The sequence below is a fragment of the Pipra filicauda genome, unplaced genomic scaffold (assembly GCF_003945595.2).
Source record: "Pipra filicauda isolate LSUMZ 115617 unplaced genomic scaffold, ASM394559v2 scaffold31_size4109673_pilon, whole genome shotgun sequence".
Lineage (NCBI taxonomy): Eukaryota > Metazoa > Chordata > Aves > Passeriformes > Pipridae > Pipra > Pipra filicauda.
In genome coordinates, this window is record NW_024104443.1 from 1 (window position 1) to 24,335 (window position 24,335).

General features: G+C 48.6%; 1 protein-coding gene across 1 annotated transcript in view; it reads left to right on the forward strand.

The window, feature by feature from the left end:
• Window positions 1-5,627: 5,627 nt before the first annotated feature.
• The window catches only part of ELFN1 (extracellular leucine rich repeat and fibronectin type III domain containing 1), an 83,324-nt gene continuing 64,616 nt past the window's right edge, over window positions 5,628-24,335 (forward strand). The window contains exon 1 of the mRNA XM_027738490.2: window positions 5,628-5,894. The gene's annotated coding sequence lies outside the window, so the exon portion shown is untranslated. The remainder of the gene's footprint in view (window positions 5,895-24,335) is intronic.

Genomic DNA, 24,335 nt, shown 5'->3' on the forward strand with positions numbered 1-24,335 from the left:
GCTTGTTCAGGTATTATTCTGTGTGACAGCTAAAGATCCAGCTCCCATGAATCCCACTAGGTCACTTGGAAATAGGATGGAGGAAGGTTGATAGAAAAAGGGAACTCTGAGCTCGCACACACTAGCGGTCTGTGTCTGGGTCCATCCCTGAGCACGAGCAGCACTGTGCTGTTACCCACCTTATCCAAAGGAATTATTCCCCCTGCCTGAAAGTAGTGCCCTGGGATGAGGCTGCCAGACCTGTCTCCTTGATGGAGGCTGGGGATGTCTGAATGCCAGTGAGGAGCAAGGGCTCCTTGAAACAGCACTGTGGGAGCAATTTGCAATATAAACACCAGCGCAGAGTAAAATTCTCCTCCTTGTGGAAGTGCTGCCCCTTGACTTGCAATGAAGTAATTATTTGCTGTGCTGGTTTCTCAGCCCAAGTCCTCTGCAGGTCACCACGTGCTCTACCCCATCTCACTGCCTGTTCCTGCCCGTGCTGTGGTTCAGGGGTAACTCACAGCTACAGAGATGCTGTTTGTCATCAGGGAAGGGGTGTGTGCAGAGGGGGCTTTGGTTTTTCAATAAAAATGAAATCCCAGGGTTTTGTTAATACTTCACATATGAGATTCTCTGCTTGTGGAGACAGAGAGCTTTCCTGAGGAATTGCAGTTTCAAGACTGTGAAGGAGGATGAAACACAGAAGAGAAGATCACAAGGTGGGGCTCAGAAATACTGGCACAAGGGATTTCTGGAACTCTGCAGCCCAGTTTCTCCCTTGAGGCAGGACTTTTGCCAGTGGTGAACCAGGTTGGTGTTGACTTGGTCTAGGCGAGCCTTAGAATGCCTCCCAGGAGGGATGGAGATGGTGGGTTGACTGCTCAGGTCCCTGCATCCCTGAGGGAGCAGAGGGATTTGGGGGTCACAGGTTTCATCCTGTGACTGTGGACCCAGCACAAGATCCTGAGGCACTTCAGAAAGGCAGGGGAGGATCTGAGCTGGAGAAGTTGCAGGGGATGTCTGGCTGTTTGTTCATTTTCTTTATCATGCCCAGCTGAAGCTGGGTCAGTGTACAGAACTGGACAGGAGATGCCCTATCCAGAGTATGCTTGACCTCTGCAGAGATGTGCACACATGTGAAGTGCTGGGGAACGAGGTTTCTCCCCCCATTACCTTTGTTGGTGACCTAACCTGGTCTCTGATCCAGACCCTCCCAGGTGAGAGAGCTCTCTTGCCAGAACTTTTTGAATAGTGAAAACTTCACAGCGACTCAGGGGAGGCTGGAGATGGAAAAAAAGAGCCCTTGTTCCTCCCAGCTGCACTGGTTTGGGTGGACCTAAAAGTAGCAGGTATGAATGCTACTGGCACTGTCATTACCTTAATGCTTTATGTCACTGCTGGAGTGGGACATTGTCATATATATGGATTCTGGGAGGTCTTTTGATCCAGCATTGTATCACATTTTATGACAAAAATCAGTCTAAAATGATTGTGATTGGAGCTGTGTCCTTCAGCCCAGTAGCTGGCTGTGTAAGTAAGTCACCGAGTGAGTGTGCACAGCAGCAAAGTAATGCATAATTCAGGAGGGACCTCTGAGTGACACAGGGGACAGAGGGGCCACACAGCTGTCACTGTGTTGTGTGACTCAAGTTGGCTGGGTGAAGGTGGGGAGTCCCCTCTGTCCTCTGGATGCTCTAGGCAGAACCTGACTGTCCTTAGAGGGACCAGTACCATGGGGATTGGGTTGCATGAAGGTGCCACAGACTGGGGCAGGATTTGCTTCTCTTTGGAAGAGTTTATCTGGAAAATGTGGATATACAAGCATTTCTAGGGTATCTCCCAGAGTACCCCATCCTGGACCATTGCCTGTCCTTACACAAGCACTCAAGGATGTGTCAAGCAACCCCTTCCTGCTCTGATAGCATCTCCCTTGCTGGGGCAGAGTGAGATGGGCAAAGTGGGCCTCAGAGGCAGCAGTTTAGAGAAGCTTGTAAGAGGTTTGATCCTGCCTTAGGAAAACTTCCTCCTTCTCCTGTGTGCTAGCGTTGATTTTCAGTTTATTTCTCTGCTGTTGTAATGAAAGTCACAGTGCTACACAACTGCCGAGATCCTGACATCGGAAAGCAGCAGCCAGCATGATTTGTTTCTCTGGAAAAAAGGATCCATCCGAACGGTTCCTTTATGTCATGCTCTAATTTTGCCGCTGCTGGTTTATTTTTGTTTTTGGCTTCTTTTATTCACGGTATTCTTAAAACTTCCCTTTCAGGGCTTAACAGCTTAACCATTTCAAAATCATGCCAAGCGGAAATGTAGCATACGATTTTCTCACTAAACATTGTGCTGATCGCTCAAATGTATTCTGGATTTGTAGAGAAGCTGCAAGAAAATGGGATGAAAAAGGGTGAGAATTAGCACTTAGATGAAGAGCCAGGTCTTTTCATGCTCAGGAAAGATCTGTGGAAGCAAACAGTGTCCCTTGTCACCTTCTTGCTCTGCAGCATCCCGTATTGGCATGGCTTACAGCAGGATTGGTGGGCAGGCGGGTGGTGAAGCACAGATTTCAGTCCTGAGGCTGGTACAGTCTTTACACATGAATCTTGGCCCTGGTTGTTGGTCCCTGATACCTGTATTATACTCCAGGCTCTGCTGCCAGATTCCTCTGTGGGTTTCAGCAGCTCCATCAGTCTCTTGAGCCTCCCTCTTTTCCATAGGAAAGGGATTATAGTACCAAAAATAGCCTATTTTCCAAGGTGGGCCTCTTTGTGACTCTCCTCTGTGAAATACCTCTTTCTCCCTGTTCCTCCAAGTGAAATACAAAGGAAATGTGATTCACCACCAGTGCTGATGTGCTGAGCCAGAGGGAAAGCTGCTGGTGTGCGAGGGATGCTTTGTGCCTGCACACGTGCCCTTCTGACACGTGAGTCTCTGCTGGAGCCAGTGGCTCCCCACTCAGCTTGTCCTGCTGAAGAGCTGGAGGATTCAGGGCAGAAAGAGCCCTGCTCCTGGTGCTGATGGAGCACCTGTGATGGGAGCAGATGCTGCTTCTGGGAGGCGAGCTGAGTGTTACCTGGTCACATGGACAGTTCTGTCCCATGAGAACTCATTTGGGATGGGCCCATTGTGACTTTTGTTCAGCTCATGCTCCTGTGAGATTGTAAGGAGCTGAGTTTTCCAAAGGAGGAAGAGAGCAACGAACAGATTTGGAAATGCAGACTTCTCTTGGAGTCAAATGGGTTATCCCCATCTCATGACTGCTGCAACACAGGTCGCTGTGCAAACCTGCTCTTGCTGTGATGATAGGGGTGCAGACTGGAACAAGAGAAGACAGCTCGGTGTTGCAGAGCTGGGAGGTTGGTGGGAGTCCTTATTTTCAAAGACAAGGGTGACAGAGAGTTCTTTTTCTGCCATTTCTGGCTTTTTGTGGTTGATCACATTAGAAGACCTTTGAGGTTCCTCACTACTTGCAGAAAATGCCCGTGGGTCCTGAGCTGCGGAGCTGGGCTGTGGATCGCGGCAGCCTCGGTTAAGGATGCTCTGAGCTGGAATTTGCTCTTTTGTTACAGCTCTCAGGCTTTCAGGGTGAAGTGAGGGACAGCTGACGATTATTAGTAGCTTTAAAATTAATAATGCTCTTTAGAGCATTTAATCTTTCATTAATAATAAATACAATACATGCTGGGTTGTACCTAGACCAAGGAACATTCAGGTTCCCGCAGCACTACGGCTTGGGTGGTTGGGAGCTCTGTGTGGATGTGAGCAAGGGAATTCCCTGTATTGGGCCATTCAGGAGAGGATGTGGGGAAGGGCTTGGTTTGATTTCTGTGAGTCTCACCTGTGTAAATCCTGAACAGGGGTCAGGCAGGATCCTGTGTCCTGCCAGTGCCATGTGCCTTCGAAGCAGCTCCACATCCCTGCTTGCATCACAGACTGAGGGCTGAACATGGCCCTTGGTTTATTCGTAATAATCCTGAGGGAAGGTGGAACACATGGAGGTCTTTGGGCTTCAGGAAGAGGTGAAGGGCTTGGCATAGGTAGAAACCACAGAGTGATGGTGCAGATTGTGGCTGTGCAATGAGAAGGTTGAGTGAGCGCACTTGCTGTTGAAAAACCTTGGGATGCAGGAGAAGGGAGTAGAGGGATTCCTCAATTTGCCTCCTCATCACTCCCAAGTAAATCCTTTCTGGCTGATGTGGTTGGCATATACAGAGCATCTTGGCTTGATGCTTCAGTGGATGGTCTCCAGTTGGTGTGACTTAGCTCAAAGCTGGGACGTGAGGAGCATTAGGGAAGCTGGGGGCAAAATGTTGTGATCTTCAAGGAACAGCAATGCATTTTTCTGATGTTGTTCATATGATAGGAAATTTCCCCCCCCTTTTTCAATTAACCATTGAGGGAGGAGACTTTCCTAGCTTGTAGGGGAACAAATCTGAAGAAATCAGTAACAGTCACGTTGTTGGAGAATGTCTGGCTCCACTTGAGTTGTTTTTCCACTGTTTGGATAAATAAGACAATAAGAAGAGCTGCTGAGATAGTTGGCAGAGAAATGAATCCCCTGGGAGATCGGGACGGCGTTGTTTATTGGTGGGACCTGCCTGTGCATGAGGGGTCAGTCCTGCAGTTCTGTAGAGAGAAGGGAAACAAACAGTCTCTGTTTTAGCACCGGATTCATTGCAAGGAGATATGCCAGGGAGCATTAGTGCCACAGCCACCATGATCTTTTGCTCGGATTAGTTTTGTTTTTTTACGGCAAAAAAAAAAAAAATGGCTGGTTCCCGTTAGATCAGATATGGACAAAATAATAGTGGTATCACAAAGATTGAGGTCTGTAAGATTAAAATGTGAAAGGGAGGAGAAATGATAGCTTTGGCCCTGCTTGCTGTTACAGCAGTCGTGTGGATAAATGACTCTATGCAGATAAGCAGGGCAAAAATAAAAGGGATGCTCAGGACGAGATGGCAAAAAAATGGGAACTAATCAGCAGATTCAACCACTGTAATAATGCAGTAAACATGGAAAATTACATTATATTAGCTCCTCTGCTTCCCACTGTATATATTAGCCACAAAGTCATCGATAGGCGATTCGCTGTGAAGATGCAGCTCTGCAGATATTGGAGCTCCCCCCTCCTGGGGGAAGACATTAATGATGCTAAAGGGGAAAGTTGACTTTCGAACTGCGTAAGGAAGAAGTGGCTCGAATTGAACTGCAGAAAAGCTCTCAGGTCACCAAGTTAAAAATCTGCTCTCAGGAAAAGGACAGCCGGTCTGTTTGTCCCCAGTGCTCAGGCAGCAGTAGGGTTCGTGCTGAGCCACAGCTTAATTGCAGTCCTGGGATGTTCCCTTGGTGCAGGAGAAATTGGTCTGCTGCAGATATTTTTTATATATTTATATATATATATTTATATATATTTTAACTAGTGAACTGATTTCCATTTTGTTCAGTTTCTCACAAAGAATGACAAGTAGTCGCTGCAGCCCTTTCCCTGAGTTCACATAAAACCAGCATGTAACATTATTTGCAAATTAGCTTCATCCCTCTGGCTCCCGGTTAAAGAAGGAACTGCTTGGTCCAGCGTTGCTCCCAAAATATCCATTTAAACCATGTAATGATTCTGACTCTCTCATGCATAGTAGATGAAAGACGCTCTGCGATTTATTTTTAAAGCTTTGAACCCCAAACATGGTCAATCATAGAAAAAAAGATTAAAAAAGGAGGAAGTCATGATAATGCAAAGCTGGGAGAAAAGCAGTCCTACACTTCACAGTAAAATCCGTTTTCTTTGCACTTTTTTATTAACAGCTCCAACTATGATCAGTGCATAAATCTACCTGCAACACAGGATGTTGGAAAATTACCGAGAGACAGCAACGTCCTCCCTGCTGCTTGGTGAGAAAAGAAGGATGCACCTTCAGGTATGGGCTGGAATATTGTTTTATCCTCTGTTCCCTGTTTGTGTTGCACTAAACCTGCTTGTTGCATTGATTAGAGGGGGAAATAAGGTGTTTGCAACAGGGAAACTTTGGAAGGGGTTCTCTGAACTCGTCTCAAGATACAGATGAGTCTCTGTGCCCCCAAGCAGCACAGGGCTCTGGAGGCTTTGTTGGCTCCGCCTGACCGGGCAGAGGTGGTTAATGGTGGTGTTCTGTCCTGTGTTTGCTGTTGGTCTCACCCTGCCCCTGTGGAAGTTAATTATGCCCCTCTCGAGGAGAACAGCGCAGCACTGGGTGCTCCCGCAGCCTCCCGGGAGGAGCAGCATCGGGAAGCAGAGCACATGCTCTGCCATTCCCCGCTCCCCGGGTCACGTTGAACCGCGCATACGAAATCGCCGCTTCCCGGCGCCGTGGCGGCTTCGTGGGGATCACAGGAAGGGCTGAGCAGGATGAAGCTGCGTTGGCTGCTGCTGCCGCCGAACAGCCTTTTTAGTGCAGGAGCAGAGCTAGGCGCTCCTCCTGGGCTTTCTTAATCCAGCCTCAATCCGTGCACTTCAAGCAGGAGCCTTGTTTTAGGGCTGTGCTGAGCACTCGAGTCTCCCAGCAAGCTGCTCTCGCGCCTGTAAGAGCCAGCCACAAGCCAAAAAGCCGGTTTTACTCTCCTTTGAAGAGGATGGAAATTGCTCCCTCTGAGCAGGGGAGAGTGGAGAGGAGCTGTGGCTTCCAGGATAGGAAAAGGGAGGGTTGGTGACTTTCTGAACGTGGATTTTTCTAACGTTTGTTTGACACTTTGGGCTCAACACGGACAAGCTGCTGCCCCTGAAATCCAGCATGGCAACTGGATTATAGCCGTCACATCTATCTCTCCAGGGAGAAAAAAAAGGGTTTCCAGCCACAGAGACCAGTTTAAAACATGCCAGCCTTCTCCAGCACATTTCCCTCAGTATGTGTTCTGGAGAAAACAAGGACCCGAGGACTACTTAATTCTTGGCAACTGTTCAGCGCTGCTGTGTTGGAGATTGGGGTTTCTCACTTACCTGGCTGGGTTGGTTGCTTGTTTTGCCACCTGTGCAAGTGGTTTGAGGAAATATCGGGAATTAGCTTGTCTGTCATCTTGGTGTTTGTAGATGCTTGTCCAGTGGGAGTCACTGATTCCAGTCAAGCCCTTTCTTTTCATGGTGTCTGTCACTCCCATTTACATTTTCCCATCGCCACACTTTTGCTGCCTGCAGTGACCACTGAGGACAGATTGCTGTTGCTGGCTTTCACCTGGGGCCTCTTAGGACGTAGCAGTGTGTGTGAGCATTGAGATCCCCAGTTTGTAACGTGGGCTTCAGAGGAAGCCTGTGGTGGCACCTGATGTCCTGACATTTCTGTTGGAGTGTGGCTGTGCTGGTGGGTAAACAGGGTGGAGCGAGATGTGCTGGGGTAGGAAAGGAGCTGCAGATTTTGTGACTTAAATGGGTCTTTGTTTATTGATATGTGTGTGTTTTGAGGATGTGTTGGCCAGCACCAAGGTTTCCTCATCTGTGGGAAATACTGGCTATCTCAGGGAGGCAACTTAGATTGCGTTGTGGCTGCTGAGGGCTCTTGGTGTTGAGTCCTATCTGGGTTAGTTATACAGGTACTTTTATATGTACCAAAGGTGAGGAAGCAAAATGGGGGATAAGTGTTAGAAGGGGGGTGGGTGACAGGGCTGCCCTCCTGGCACAGGGGGACCATTGTGCTGAGCTTTCAGGTGGTTTTCCAGGTTTCTGCCACTTCTGCCTTGGCTATTGTGCTCCATCAGCCCATGTTTCACCACAGTGAGCTCTCCCTAGAGATAGTTTTTTCCTTTAGGCTCCCCTACATGCCACACACAATGCACAAGTGCCGAAGCCTGACACCACATGCCAAGAGATGCTGCAAAGGTGGGGTTTGCTCCCTGCAACCTACTGTTCCCATCCTGCATTTCTTGAGAGAGCTCTGGCATCCCGCCAGGTCACAGGGGAGATGTTTTTCACCCCTTCCCACATCCATGCATGCCTCTCTCACCCCAGGGAACCCCATGTTGGCACAGGACGACACTGGATGATGCTGCACATTCAGTATGAGGATGCTCCTCTACAGCAGGATGAGGGCTGAGCGTAACGCCTTTTAATTATCCTCTTAATTACTCAGTGAAATGCCCAATAAAACAAATCACTATAATTTCTATTTTATTCTCTGCCTTTTGCGGGTTATTTAAGAGCGCAGGATACATTAAGGAGGCACTTTCTCATGAGGGAATGCCTTCCAATAGATCATACTTGCAAAATGGTTTTATGTGCCTATCCTGTGCATTTCATCCTCATTTTCCATGCCAGTTTGCTAATTACCAGAGACACTAGTGGCTGGGAAGCAGGACCTCCCTTGCTGCCCATCCCTGCCGTGGTGAAGTCACAGCTCTGAGTTTGTGACATCCCCATGGCAACAGCCTGTGATGTCACTAGCAGGGATTACAACTTTTCGAAGCATCCAGGCACAGGCAGCCAAGCTGGAACTCTTGGGCTTTTGCATATCTTTAAATAGCAAGGAACTGAAATGCAGGGAAGTCTACAAGAAGGCTTTAGATTTCCCTTTATTGTACCCTGAGGGAGGGGAGGCTGTTGACTGCGGGGCTGCCACCAGCAGTCCCATCCTCTGGCCCGTGGCAAGCCCAGCTCCCTTGTGCAAACTTGAGGTTTACCTGGGGAGCTGAGCCCTGCAGTGACCCTCGTGTGTGATCCTGTGGCCAAGGTCTGGTGTGTTGGGCATCTCCCCAATGTCCCTGGGGGCTGCAGGTGTCCCCAACCCTGTGCAACTCCCTGTGGTGCTGTATTTCTTGGGAATGGAGTGAACCTAAAGCAAACCTGGGGACCATAGGTCCCTATAGCCCGCCCTGCCCACGCTTCTCCCTCAGTCTAAACTGCTCTCTCCACTTGCTTTCTTCAGTGCTTTTTGTCTAATACTCATAGTATTTGCATAATAAGATGCTGTTCATGCACAGGCAGCGAGGGAGGAAGATTCATGTGCATACCTCTGTAGCAACAGGAAAATCATGTAATAACAGCACTTTATTTTGCACCTGGGGAGGAAATTCAGCTCCCACCGCCGGTACCACAAACTGTGCAGGGCGTTTAAACACACAGCCCCAAAACTTACACAGGGCGGCCACCTGACTGATATTTATGTACCTTATTTAACCAGCAGAAGCAAATCAAGCAGGCGGAAGAGTCAATCTCTTTATTTTAGTTTTTCTAAGGTAGGAATAAAAATGATATTTCAAAGGCCAACGTGTCTCAGCCGAGCGGTGATGGGGAAAAGCCGGTGCCACAGAACATACTGTCCTGTCTCCTGGTTTCTCAGATCATAACTTCTAAGCTGGATTCAATAGAAATAAATGTTCAGTAGTTCCAGTGGTGGCCTTTGGAAATGGAGCTAATGGAACAAGACAAAAAAATCGTTACAACATTTTGACAAGCGCTTAAATATTTAATGCTATGCACGGCACAGCCCAGTTGCAGGGACATGGTGGTGGTGGTGCACCTGCAGGGGGCCGTGCCCTTCGTTAGCACGGGACTGAGCCCTCCCGGGGACAGGGGAAATTAGGCAAATGCTGTTTGAGCTGTGTGCTGGTAAACAGGCCAAGGGCAGCTGCAGCTCTGGCAGCCCCATGCTGTGCAGTGGGCAAAGGGCTTGGTGGCACATCCTGCACCAGGGACCCCTGGAGGAGGAGGAGAAGGAGGAGGAGGAGTGTGGCCAGTTCTTGGAGGAAGCTGTTGGAGGAGAATGCGTAATATCACCCTGAGCTGAGACAAGGGAGATGAAGAGGCTGCAGTGATTAAATAGGATCTACTGAAATCCTTCCAAAGCAGGCTTAGGAATTAAGAGCCATCAATGTCACATTGAGGGTCACTCGCTGCAGGACACCTCCGGCTGGTGCCCGGCCTCCCCCCCGTGCCTCTGTTTAGCCCCATCTGAGCCTCAGGAAACTCATCCTTCCTTTCAGAGCCCACCTGGCCATTCCCGTCTGCCACAGAACAGTGAATCTCAGCTAGGAGGGCCTCTAAGAAGCAAATTTGTCTGGAGAGGAAGGATTGGACTGTGTATGGCAAGACTTGCTTTGAATTCAGGTGTCATTAGGGAGTTAACAGCAGAGGAAGGTGGTGGGGAAAGAAGGTAGTGAACTGGCTGGGTTGACATTGCCTTCATGCAGGGATCTGACTGTGGGTCCCCTGGAAACAGCAGTGATGGAGACTAACCTGAGGAGATGTCAGCTGGTGGCCCCTGTGTGTCAGGGATGGTGTGCTTTGCTTGCTCAGTCCTTCCTTACCATGTTTGTGGGACTTGACTGAAGCAACGCTCCAGCAGCAGCACGGCCATGCCCTGGCAGCCTGTGCACACCGGGAACATCCCAGTCTCAGATAATATCCCCCCAACACCAGCATGGGAATATTGGTGGGACCAACCAGAACCAGGGCACCATGAAACTAGCAGGCATTCCTTTTCTGGGATTGAGCTTCCAACATGGCTCAGATGCTTTGGTCGTGGTGACCTGCACTGGAGTGAGACCCTGCTTCATCTGCTGCCACTGGTGCCACATTCACACACATCCTCATCAGTTCCACGAAGCGGGGCCCTCTCTCCCAGCCACATGCAGGCATTGAACAGAACCCCAGAGGGACCATCCTGAGTGACAAACCTCTGTCTGATCAGGGACTCCCACTGAAGGGATTTTTTTACCCCCCTCCTCTGCCTTTCTCCTTATTTTCCACAGCTGGAACGATGGGTCACAGCAGGGAGATTTTCACACATCATTAGAGCCAAGTGTCCAACTCCACACAGCCGTCAACCCCAATCAGAGCGATTTAAAAGGCAGCACTTCCTTTAATCATCTGGGAATGCTCAGATCTGTTAGTGTGAACTGAGTGCTCCCACACAAATGGGAGAAGCAGGGGGATGGAGCAGAGGGAAATGATGCTGAGATGAGACCCACGGTATTAAAAAGCAGTGGCTCCTCACATGTACATCAGCCCCGGGGCAGACCTGGAGGATGAGGTCCTTCCTCCCTATCTGTCTCTTCTCGTTTTCCTCTGTGGATGATTGGAGGTGGCCATGGGTCCGTATCTGCCTGAGCAGGGCCTGCGGAAGGGCTACTGTCTGCAGCTGAGACCTGAGCCAGGGGTGATGGATAAAAATGCTCAGAGAGAGGAGAAAGTCTGGGCACCAGCATTTCTGACTCATGAGGTAGAAGCATCCTACTGCACAAGGTCCTGAGCATTGGAGCTGTCCTGGAGAATTGCGGGCACCGTGTCAAGCTGCAGCTCTACAAATTCCCAGAGAACAAATGAGTAACCCGAAATCTTGGAGCTGTGCTTCACCCTTTGCTGTCTCAGCCAGCAATCCTGACCCTGGACTGCTGTAACAATGTCCCAGGCTTGGTGAAGTGGTGCAGCTCCATGCCTGTGCAAACAGCAGGAGCCATGCAGGCACGAAGTCCTTCCTTTCCAAGCAACACCCGCAGCCCTGCCTGCCTGCACAGCCATGTGTGCACAGCCCTGCTGTGGGCACTCTGGATGTGTTTTTCCCTGTGTGCAACCACACGACCTTCTCTTGGCCTTCTCACAGTCCTGCCACAGCTCCCGTGCGGCGTAGATTGCACGTGGATATGGGAAGGGCAAACACATGAGGAACAACTCAGAATTACCAACACACCTGACTGCAGGAAGATGAATGTCCTTCCCAAACGCTCTGGCGTATGCACAGGCGCTTCCACAGTGTCCCTGTCTCAGAGCTTTCAGTGCTCATGATTTGTCCAAGGGCAACTTTGCAAAATGTCAGTGTTTTTATCAAAATTCCCTGTGACAGCCTTCAAGTTTTAATTAAAGGAACTGCAGGGGTCTGTTTGTTTGTTTGTTTGTTTCCATTTTTCTTGTAAGAAAGCAAATGTTTTTTTCAAGGAAGAAAAATGCCTGTCCCTGTTTTTTTGCTGCTCTGCCATGTCTTTCTGGCTAACTTGCTTTCTAAACCAACCTTGAAGCCTCTCCACGAGGAAGCTCAGCAGCCTGGTGGCCCTGTCTCACAGGTTCCTCTGAGAGAGTGGCACTGCCACAACAGCGTGCACACACCACAGGGCCAGGATCCACACGTGGCAATACTCCTACAGCCCTGAACAGACAACCAACTGGTACTGTAGATAAAGTCAGTGACTTGCAGACATGGTTCTGCCTTAAAATCTCCGAGACCAGCAGCAGTGTAGGCAAAGGCTGTGAGAAATTTTGCCATTAACCTCTGAAAACCAGAAAATTTGTGCTTGAGAAGCAATCAGGTTGGTGTTCGTTCTGCCCTTGCTGCTGCAAATTGAGGATTGATAGGACTGAAGGCAATGGTGGGAGAGTCACGGCATCCTTCTGGACTTTGATTTGATCTCTGCCTTTCATGGTCTTCCCTTTTGTACTTGCTCGTTGCTTTTAAAAGCAACTCTTTGATGGGAGGTGGCAAAATCTCACTTAAGCAGAGGTTTTTTGGCAACAAACACTTGACTTTTGGAGCTGCCCTCATCTGTTGGGTAAACATGAAATTATCGTCTTTGACTGGAACTGATCCTCCGGAGCCATGTTATTCCACCAGGGAGAGGTATTTTCGCTGATTTTCAATGTGGATTATTTTTGTAAGTGACTGTAATAGTTTCTTTGGTGGTATTAGGGCTTATTATGTCAGGATTTATTTCAGCATGAAGTGATTCGACATGCTGTAGTCCTGCAACTTTCCTTTGCATGCTGAAATCCAAGAGGCCATCTCCTGCTTCCTGCACAGACACAGTGGGAACAGCCTCTTTGCAGATGGACCTATCTGCCAATGTCAGCTTTCCCCCAGTTGCTAAAGGAGCAAATTTAAGAGAACAAATTTCCCACAAAAGACAGGTAAAAACTCATCTAGGTGAAAAATCTGTGTGGAAGAGACTCCTAGAAAGAGAAGAGGAGGACCACAGAGAACAGATTGCAGCTTCCCAGGAGCAGTGGAAGCACTGGGAGCTCCCTGGCATTAGCAGAGGGGTTAGCAGCAGAAAACACAATTGAGGATTAAATGTGGATTATACTGCAGTGATCCTGAAACATCGTCAGTGCTGAGGCAACTAACAAAGGGCTTTATTTCCCTAGGAGAAGAGCTGCTGGACCCAAAGTAGTCCTAGACATCACTCTTCAAGTGTTACTTGTACGCAGTGGCGACACAATGAGCTAAGGCAGCGTGTTTGTGGTATCTGGTACCTTCTGGAGACTTTGGCAATACAAACTGGTGGATCTGCTCCTCAAAGCCCCATGTAATATGGGATTTTGGCAATCACTTCCCCATTAAACACCGCCCATGCTCTGCCAGATATCAGAAGAAAAGGTTCACTTAAACCCCTTCAGTGCTGCTCAGTGCCAAGGAGAAATGAATTGGTAACACTGGCTGCTGTCCTCTCTCTGTCAGCATCATTTACAATCACCCAGGACTGTTGGTTTATGGTGTACCTGTCTTACTGGGATTGAGAAAGGATTGGGCTCATGATTTCTGATCTGTTCTCAGCCAAAAAAAGGGCTTATGTGTAGGAGCTCCTCTGGGCTGTGCAGTCAGCTAGGCTTGAGGCCTTCTTGGTTTTGCAGTCTCAGATGAACACCTCCACAGGGCAAACATCAGCTCAGATAAAACTTTGAGATGTAGAGATGGATGATAGGGATGGATTGACTCGTTCACATTGATTGAGGTGGCAGAGGCATGGAAATTGGGACTTCACGTGCCCACAAATCCTGCCATGCTCAACATATGGCATTGGGCAACACTGACCTCCTCCATCTGGCGTCTGGATCACTCTCTGCTTAGGCAAAAAGAGGCATTTTCATCCTGCTGACCGGACTCATCGAGTTCCCTTCACGAGCTGAGACTCAGCAGGGGTGTGTGCAGGAAGGGCACGAGCCCTCTGCTCCACAGCACAGTGAGCAAGGCAGCCCTTGCGCCTCGTCTGCGGCAGCAGCACATCCAGAGGTCCCCTGGCAAGAACCCAGGGCTGGGAGGAGCAGGAGGCTGTCTGTCCATCTGTCCATCCTCTCCCACCACACGAGCCCAGGTTAGCTGCAGCTACTTTTGGCAGCCTGATTCCCTGCTCCAGCAAGTGCTGGGCTGATGGGGAGGCGGCCACGAGAGGAACACTCTGTTCGGCAGCTGCACATTCCATTAATTTAATGAGGATTTTTTTTTTTTTACAAGGCAGATGGTAAAATAGCTATTTTCTGTTGTCTAATAAATACCATCAGCAAGGCAGAAAATGCGCAATCTCGCCAAGTCCTTTCTGATTCCTTGCCCTCCTGTACTGATGCGTTTCCCCGTTCTCTGCTGGCAGCTGGCAGAGCTGGGAGGTGGGATGGGAGGGAGAGATGGGACACCAAAGGCAGGTCTGAAATTGCTGGCGGGACCTGCAGGTTGAAGCAGCAGCTTCCCCTGATTGGGCAGAGCCTCGGTGTCCTGCTGGGACAACTGTGCTCTGGCAGCCTCCACTGATCCAATTCTCACTTCATCTGATTGCAGTAATAACAACTCGCACAAATTTCCTGCCTCAACCTGAAATCTTCCAGCTCTGCAATGCAAATAATATAATGTGTGATGAGGAGCCCGATGACGAGGATAATAATAATAATAGTGATGATGCCTTTATTCAATGAATGAGTGAATCAAGCAAGCAAAAATAAATGGTATTCAGAGCCTGAAAATCAATAGGAAGGGAAATCAGGAGGAAATGCAGGGGGACTTGCATCTCTGGGGGAGCGCTGTCCTTAGGAATGGCGTGAAGGAGAGATGAGCAAAGCCCTTGTGGGCTGGGCATTCCTCATCTGCCCGTGTCGCTCCTGGGCTCGCTCCTCTCCTGTGATTATATTGCCTCTGCTGAGCTCACTGCTGCTCTGTGCCTGGTCCCAGCCTCGCTGTGATCTCTTTGGCCCCCTTGATTTACGGCTCCCCTGGGCTCTCTGAATGTGTCTGGGCAGCTGGCAGGCTACAGACCTGACCTGGGGTTGGGTAATAACTTGTCTTTTGTCCCATGCCCAGGAGGTTGGACATAAAAAAAGCTCCAGACATCAATTTTCCTCTCCACCGGGGTGGAATTGCAAAATGATGAGTCGGTCTTTGCCCTCATTTATCTCTTTTTTCCTTTCTCCTCCTCTTTTTATCTTTCTCTGTTCTCCCAACACTACTGCTCATTGCTCTCTTCTTCACCCCCTTTCCACTATCTCTTCCATCATTTACCAGCCTCCCTCCCTTCCACACATCACTGCTCCCCCTCTTACCTTCTTCTGTCTCATTTTTTCATGTGTTTCTTTCCCATCTCAAAACTTCCATGATTTTTCTTGCTGTGCATAGCAGTTTAATATCTATACCCATAGTAGCCTGCTAATACAGTAATTGTACAAGAAACCTAAGGCCTTGGCAGGTAGCAAAACTCGCTTTTTAACTTGGCTTCCTCTTTATCAGGGATTCATTTCAGACAGGATTTCCGTGGGCACAGCTCTGCCACTCTCTGTTAGGGGAAAAAAAAAAAGGATTAATTCCTGCAACAGGTGAATATGTTTCACAGCTCTGGTGAGCAGGGTTTATTCTCCGTTTCCCCCAGGTACATGGGGGATTTAGTCATCTAACATGGTGCTTTTCTTTGTCAGGTATGTGTTTAAAGGTTTGTGTTACATACCTGTACCTGTTCAGAGACCTCCTGGGGAATGCCCTCTTTCACCAGTGGGGCATTCCCATGAAAGTTTTGCATTATCCAAGGTATTTTTCCCCTTTCCGGAGAGATGCCATGTAGCAAGTTCTGAGCTGACATCCTGCTCTCTTAGGAGATACAGGCACGGGTTGAGGTTACTAAATGCTCTATCCCAGCATCACCAGTGCCAATCCGTGCCCTGGACCTACCTGTTGAAGTCTCCCATGGCTCATGCCTGTTCTTCCAAGCAGTGCTTGCTCAGGTGAGGGTCTGGCAGAGCTCCCACCTGGCAATGCCCCTTCTCTGACCTCTCAGAATGGAATCCTCCGTAAGCTTAAGGGAAAAGGACAAGCTTCTCCTGCCCTTTCCTCTCTAGCCTCTTTTCACGGTGTCTGTAGCTTTGTATTGTATTTAAATCTATGCAAATATGTTAGTGGATAAAATATGCAGAATGCAACCCTGAGAAATTGAATTTGACTTGCAAATGTGCTGGGAAGAGGCGCTTGGTAAATTGAAATCAGACTTTTCCTCCTTTTGTCCCAACACCTCCACCAGGACCTGCCCTAGGGCAGTAGGGAAATAGCAGTGTTCTAAAGTCCTCTCTATTTCCACTGTGGGCTTGGGGGGAATGAAAAAACCAGGATATTCTCCTGTATTGTAAATACTGCAGCAGGACTGACCTCTCTTGGGCTCCCCATTGCCACCCAGTCTCCCTGCTAGTCCCTAAGCATGGGTGGAATGGGCAGCATTGGATGTGGTTTCTCTGCAGTAGTGGCTGAGGTAGTGGTGTCTTGGTGGGAACATTGAGAGTGATGGGAACAGGCAGTGAGCAGTCCTCAGAGCTGGCAGCAGGCAGTGAGAACTGCTTGCCAGTTCCTGCTTTGGGGTTGCCAACCCTCTCCCAGGGTGGAGAGCCCTAATTTCATCATCCTCTAGTGGGTTCCTGAGTGATGGGGCAGGAGGTGGCACTGAGCAAGGAGAAGTGACTTGCAAATCTTCTTGTCAGGCTGTTTTCTGGACAGCACAAGTCTGGAATAATTTCCCTTGCCAGGCTGCCAGATTTATATACAGGAGATGAGGTAGGAGATAATACAGCAAGTCTTGTGCCAGGTACTCAAGAATTTCTAAGTACATTGCAAACAGGGCAGTGTAGCTCTTTCCATTTCACACACAGAAAGGCCCTTGAAAACGGTGAAGTTTCCTGCCAAATCACCCCAGGGACAATAATCTCTGGGTTATATTTACAAAACTTTGGGACAATGGCTCCCTGTGCTTTGCTGGCAAAATTGTAGAAAGTATTCATCTTTTCTAAGAGAAAAGAGCCTGATCTAACAGACATTACACTCTGGACTAGTCAAACCTCAAAACATGCCATTATTCCATAGCAAAAGCTGGCTAGCTCTGACCGAGATGGGGTCTTCAGCAAGCAAGGTGGCCAGAGTTTGGGGAGAGCATCTGCAGGTAGAAAGACAGATACCAAAGATTGTGGTGAGTTGCATTATCTTGCTCACCGAGTTGTGAGGTGTCCTTCATGCACTGCTGAGTAGAGCAGTGGTTGCCATCTAGTCCACCTTCATCATCAGTTGTGAGGGGTCAAGGAGCCCTGTTGGAGGGACAAGTGCCTGGGTGAAAACTGCCCTGGCAAAGTCCGTGGCTTACTTTATAGTTTGATGTGATGCTGACATTCCCTTCACCAGCAGTGTCAGACCAATATTTCAGGGCATCCAAAGACTCCACATCCTGCCAGCCAGCAGGATCCAGGTTGGGATCAAGCTGCTTGGGCAGAGCTTGTAACGATGATAGAGCCAAACTCTTCCCAATAGCAGCAGACAGCCTCACAGGGGTGCAGTGGGCACACAAGCAGCTTGGGAGGTTCAGGCTGGGCATTTGGAAGGAGATGTGCACTAAGAGTGTGGCACAACTCCAGAACATATGGCCAGAGAGGCTGTGAGATCTCCATTACTGGAGGTCTCCAGGACTCAGCCACATTGGTTGGTCCAACGTTGAAGATAGACTTGGAGATAACTCAGAGGGGAGCTCCCTCCTGCATCTAAAGGACAGTGGACTGTCACCTGTCCTTCTCCTCAATGACATACCTGGAAGAGACTTGCCACCCCAAACTGTTGTGTACTTGTGTGTTGAGAGAAGAGCCAGACTTGAAATGTCACCTCATTACAGCTGATAAGTGAGATTTGTTACAGAAAAGAAGGGCTATCAGTCTTCTGCTTCCTGAGGGGACCAGCTCTTCAGCTGGAATGACTGGGGGATTGTAATGGAGTTAACTGAGATTTCCACCAGAGAGCTAAGAAGTTGGCATTTAGCTGAAGAGGAGAAAACATTTAGTTTTCCTTGGGGAGAAAATCCCTCAAACCCCAAGAAAACAGCATTTTCTCAAAGCAGAAGGAGGGAGCTCCTGCCACGTTGGCTTCCTGCCTGAATGGAGGCTGCATGCCTGGGACAGTGTGTGTGGTCAGTCGAGTCTACAGCAGATGGATTAGCCCTTTCCTTTTGTGGAGGGTGATCTGGATAATTTGGGAAGGAGATATTTGTGTGCGTGTGATGAAGGGGTGACTTTGTATGTATGGGCCATGTAACATCAGTTCCCTATTTGCGGAGAATGTGTCTCAATCCAGGCATTTTTGGGGCTGACGTGCAAAGCAGTGGTGACTGGTCTATGGTGGCATCCCCAGAGAAAGAGCAATGGGTGCATCTCAATAAATACATCCTGAGAGTCCCACTAACTCCTCTGTCAGAAACAACATTGCTGTTAGCTCCCCGCAGGGAGAGGGACACACATGTTTTGGTTAGTTGGCTGCATCCCATTCTGTAAGTGTGGAGACACCAGGCATCTCTAGCCCAGCAAACCCCAGTTAGTTCTGGAAGCAGCACATGCAGGATTGAACTTGCTCTCCAAGGCGACAGTGGGGAAACCAGGCTTGAAAGGCATTTGTTTCCTGGGGCAGTGCAGAGTGCACAGCCCTGAGCCCAGTTCTGGTGCTCCCAGAGCCCCATAGCCTCCCTGAGAGGAGCAGAGGCTCCAGCTGGCCCCAAGAGGGTGTTCTTTGCTGTGAGCTGGTTCAAGAGACTCAAGCTGGCAGCGCTGGGGTGTGATAACTCCACCTCAGTGCTGTAGATGCCAGCAAGCTCCATCAACTAAAATCCCAACCAGGTCCCCAAACAGCTGTTAAAACCATCTCCAGCAAGCTCCATCCACCTTTAGATGCAGACCCAAAGTCCCCACTTGCATCCCCAGCTTTACCAGCTTGCCCCTAGATGGGTCATTAGTAACTTGGCTGCGTGTGCCTTGTGGCCAAAAAGCTTTTTTCAAGCAGGTTTTGCTGCTTGTTGTCCAGTTGTCCAAGGTTACTCTGGGTCTGCCCATGAAAGTGGATGGATTTCCATGGAGCCAGGACTGGCATGTAGCCATCAGTCTTCTCCTTTTCTCACCCAGGTGTGAAACGCTCTCACCCTGGCTGCAGTGGGAAACCGATGGAGCAGAGGGGATGCTTAGTTACAGAGAAATCCTTTACTGGGGGCAGCTTCAGGTGCAGGTGAGATTCCAGCAAATAACTGAACTTCTTTGTTAAACAGCATCACCCAAGGGGGGCTGTTTTGATGCAGATGCTCCCTCCCTGCTGCAGTGGTGCCCACCTGAGCCCCAAGCCCAGTCCTGGCCCAGCAGCTGCTCTGCCCTCCAGCTCCTCACTGCAGGGGCTTTGCTTCATTAACTTTTTGATAAGTTGAGAGTTCAGTGCTGAGTCTTAAGAAATTGGCAATAAAGCCAAGCCTGCATACAAGGGTAAAAATAGCCCTAATAATTTAGGCAATTAGTTAATTAGCTTCATTTACTTGAAAGCACAGAGTGGCGTGGGAAGATTTTTCTGCTGGTTTTGTTATGGTTTTCCCATTCACTTTGTTTGCTTTTCCCTTGCCATTTTCTCTGCTCCCTGACATAGATATGGGGAACCACAGCATTCTAAAGTGGTGTAGTCAGGGAAGAGAATGCCAGCCAGGACAGCAGGCTGCACAGAGCCAGGGAAGTGCTGCAGGGAAGCAGGACTGGTTCTGGTATCCAGGCTCAGTGTGTCATCATGTCATATTGGGAAGCAGATTGCTTCATTGCAGTATGGTTTGGTGGGCATGGGGGTCTTTTCCAACATTAAGGATTCTATGATTCTTTCAGTGCTGTCCTTTCCTCATCCCACCTCTGACCCTTCCCTGCAGGTAAAGGCTGTGGCACACTCAGGATGTCTCACAGCTGTTTGGCAAATACCCCACTGTTCATAGCATTGCTTGTTTGTTCCCAGATAGACCAATTCCTATCTAGTCCTTAGACTAGAACTGTCTGACATGTGAAACGAGGCAAGATAAAACAGGCATTTACTGGGGGGAACTGGGATGCTGGAGTAGCACAAGGCAGAAGGCAGGGGAACTAGGTTTGGTCCTTAACTGCTGGTGAAACAGCATCCTGTTGTTTGCCTCCACCTGCCAGCCCCATGGTTACTGCATCCCTTGGTCCTCACTGCTCCCACCCAGCCCCTGTGGAGCACTTGTGGTTTCCAGTCTGAGCTGCTCAAAGCCTTTGTCTTTGCCTCTTGTGTGGCTGCATAAACTCACCTGATCTGGGAGAGCTGGTGGTCAGGTCCCTTCCATCCTCCTCTGATTCACACGAGTCCCATTCATTACTGACCTGAGGAGCTGAATGAATTCTGTCTTTCTGAATTATTTCTGAAGACATTAGATCTTCTCAAATTGTTCATCTTCCCCAGAAATGACAGCTTGCAGGCACCTGGGAATAAATGGTGCCTTGGAACAATTTCATTGTTTCTATTCCAGGCAACAGGAATTCCTCAGATCTTGACATCAGTCCCCAAACCCTGGCGTGTTAGCATAACCTCCAGACAGCTGAGTTTCTTGACCCAGAAAAAGGATGGGATTTATTATGAACCCTGGGAGACCAGTGTCCTTGTAGCTCATGTACCCTAATGGTGTGCAGCATATTGTGTGCTCCTCTGCCTGGAATTTTCTTGTCGAAACAGCTCTCTGTCAGCAAATGCCACTTCCCTGAAACAGGCTTATGTGTGTGAAATCAAATCAATGTTGATTAATTTTCGGTTTGGAAAGGAGAAGGGAAAAAAAAACCACATTAAAAATGTCAAGATGCCTTCTCCTTTCATTCTTGTGAGAAGGGCTTCAGTTCTTTATCTCTTAATGACCTTTTGTTTAAAGCCTTTGTGTTTTATAAGAACTGTTCAAAAAACGATGAAGCAAAATGAAGTGTTACATTTCTTTTGAAGCAAAATTTGTCCATTTCCTTGAACTTTTTTTTGGTAATTATTATTTAAAGGGAGGCAGGAGTCGCACTTCTTCTCTCTCTGATTTTTTGCCTTTTTGTCCTAAACCCATGCATACTTCCCAAGACCCATGCATACTTCCCAAGGCTGACACGTGCCAGCCTCTCTCCCTGTGCGGGGACAGCTCTGACTCGTGCCTTGACCCAGCTCACATTGTCAAACCTCCCTCGGGGTGCTGATGCCGGAGCCGAGAGTCAGGGTCAACCCTTTTAGCCCTTCTCGGGGCTGGCACCGCTCTCCGCTGGCACCGCAGCTCGGCTCCCGGCGCTGCTACACGTGTTTTTGTCAGCTCGGGCTCCTTTGCTTCACCGAGTTGGGATGAGGGCATCCCAGAGCTGCGGCTCGGGCCGACATGCGGGCACACACACGGTCATGCCATCAAAGCGCGGCTGCATCCCGCTGCCCTCGGGAGCGCGGAGCGCTCAGCTATCCTGGGCAGCTCTCAGCTCTGACTCCCTCTCCCTGGCAGCCCATCTCCTCTGTACCTGCTGCTCCCCTTCACGGAGACGTTGTCTCATGCTGAGCGCAGCATTCCCCAGCAAGTCCAGCTAATCAAAAGGCTTTGAAAGAAAATTACCTTAGTTGCTCATTACATTTTTTTAATGAGCGTCTCTCATTTGACTGGCTAAATGAGACCAGTTTCTGGCACAAAGGCTTTCAGCACTTAAAAGGGGCTTACGAAAAAGATGGGGACATTTTAGCAGGGCCTATTGTGATAGGACAGGGAGTGACGGTTTTAAACTAAAAGAGGGTTGATTCAGACTAGATATAAGGAAGAAATAAGGGTGTTAAAACACTGGCACCATCCCTGGAAGTGTTCAAGGCCAGGCTGGATGGGGCTTTGAGCAACCTCGTGAAAGATCTCCCTGCCCATAGCAGGGGAATTGGTCTACATGACCTTTAAAGGTCCCTTCCAACCCAAACTATGCTATGATTCTGTAATTCTATGATTTTTATTTCATTTTATTTTATTTTAGCCAAGGGTGATGTATCAGCACATGGGTAGGACACTGAGCTTTCTCACCTGGCCCAAAAGTCCTGCCTTTGTTAAGAGATGCAGGGCACCAGGATTCCATGGTGGAGGAGGTATTCGTGGAGAGAAGACATTTGCACTCGTGCAAACTGAGTGTAAATCATCATGGACTATAGCACAGCCCTGTTGTGTAGCACACACAGTGTGCCAGCTGCAGGCTGGAAAGGCAGGAGAGGAACACAAAGCATTTGGGGCAGGTGAAGGTGACACCAAGGCACAGTCAGTTGGGGTAAAACATTTATTGCTGTGGCAACTTATTTATAGAGCTGGTCCACATTGATTCACCCATATTAAGGGTTTTTGTTTAGGCTTTTCTTCATCCTGGGAAAAAGTTTTTTGACCTACATAAAAAGGTTTGAATAAAGCTTTAGCATCCTTCAAAATCACTCATAAAACTTTTAAAAAAATTTTGTTTTCAAGTTATTTGAAACTAGTATAAAAAAATTCACTCTGGTTTTGTTAGTTTTCCTTTCCTTATTTCCTTTTTTTTTAAACTCTAAGTAAAAAGCAGAGTAGTGGGAGAGAAAGGAGAAAGGAGTCATTAAAGAAAACTGAACATTTCTACTTGAAAGAACCAGAGTTGAACTGGAAAATGTTCTTTCAACTTAAAGGAAGAAAAATCAGGAAAAAGTTTTGTCTGAAGGGTAAATATAAATGCTTCCAGTGAAAATGTTCTGAAGGGAGAATGGTTATTTTGGAGCATTTCTCTTCCCCAGCCCCATGGGATGCCCTTAGTTGTGCACTTAAAAATCTGAGCTGCACAGATCAGAGCCAGCGAACGCCTGGGTTCCTCCTTGGGACTGTGAGTTTCCTGCTGTTGCTTGGGGGGACAAACTCTCTGGATGGGGGTGCAGAGTTGGCAAGGGTTTGCTCCCAGTTTTAACCTCTGGAGCAGAGATTTCACCCATGGGCAGGGCGTGATCACTCTCACAGTTAATGAAGCCTCCTGTCTTAATTGACAGTGTGAGGGTCGGTTTCAAAGTCATGGAGCCTTTTATTTAATCTGCATCTCTTCCTGTTGCAGAGAGCCCAGCACTCCATGTATGCATCACTTTTCTTTCTCCTGGCACCGCATCCCTCTCTGCCTTCCGACACATATGTCTCTCGCTGGAATTTTTTTCTCCCAGCCTCCAGCACTGAAACAGCCGAGCAGCATTTGTGTGTCTCCAACAAGTAGCCACTGAGCCTGAGAAATGCATTAGCTGCCTGACCTGGTTCCAGCCAGGTGTGAAAAGATGCAGTGGCTCTGGCTCCATTCCACCTTTTCTGACCATGTGAGGAGAGGCAGAAGGCTTCTCCTCTCTCCACCAGTTTGCATCATTCAAGTCTACTTTAAAAAAAAAAAAAAAAAAAGGATAGAAGTGGTGAGTGGATAGACAGAGCCAATCATGAGGAAAGCTGGGCACATTAAAAGGCATTTACTGGGCTTTCTGTACTAGAAATGAAAGAAAAACCCTTCAGTTAGCCGTCTGCCCGAGGAGCTGAGCAGGAAGGGATGAAAGCTGAGATGCTTTTGCAGAAGCAAAGGGAAATCGCCAGCCACGAGACGGTCTGTGGGCTCTGAGTCAGGAGGCAGCGTCAGAGGGGTGTTCAGAGTGTGGTGCTGCAAAGTGAGGAACCCTCTGTCCAGCTTTTCTGCCTTCCTCCGATTTCTTCTGCAGCTCTCCTTCTTGGGGATGTTTCTGCAATCCTAAATTCGTGCTCAGAGCATGGGACCTTCACCTCATCGAGTGCTGATACTTATGTCTGGAGCAATCAGCTTGTCTGTGTGCTCGGAGGGGGGTGGTGTGGGATGTGGCTGCTGGGCAGCAGGATTACAGCTTCTGGTCCTCATCCTGCACAGCCAAGGGCCTCCTGCCCCATGCCTCTGTGCCCTGTATATCAGTACACCCTGGCAATGCTTTGGGTCACTTGTCACCATTTTGTAAAGCAAACAAGTCACCTGGGGAGGGAAGCAGCAGCTGTTCTGCTTCCTGAGGCTTCAAGAATCCTCTCCTTGCACACACACACACACACAGAGGCTGCCTTTACCTAACAAACAATTATTTAACAAAGTATGCAAATAGTATAATTACTGTTATTTGTTTAGCTGTTATAAGTGTTTGAAATGTAAATGTCAACTTTGGGATTTTTGCAGGGTATGTGTGTGTTGTTGGCTTTCTCCCTCTTGCGTGTGTTCTCTCTGGATTGCAATTTGATGAATTTCTCCTTGTCCTAGAAAAAAAAGCTAATGTGATTTCTCTGCGATTACAGCAGAAGATGCCGAAGTGGGGATTACTCACAGTAACTCCTCTTACTTAGCAGAT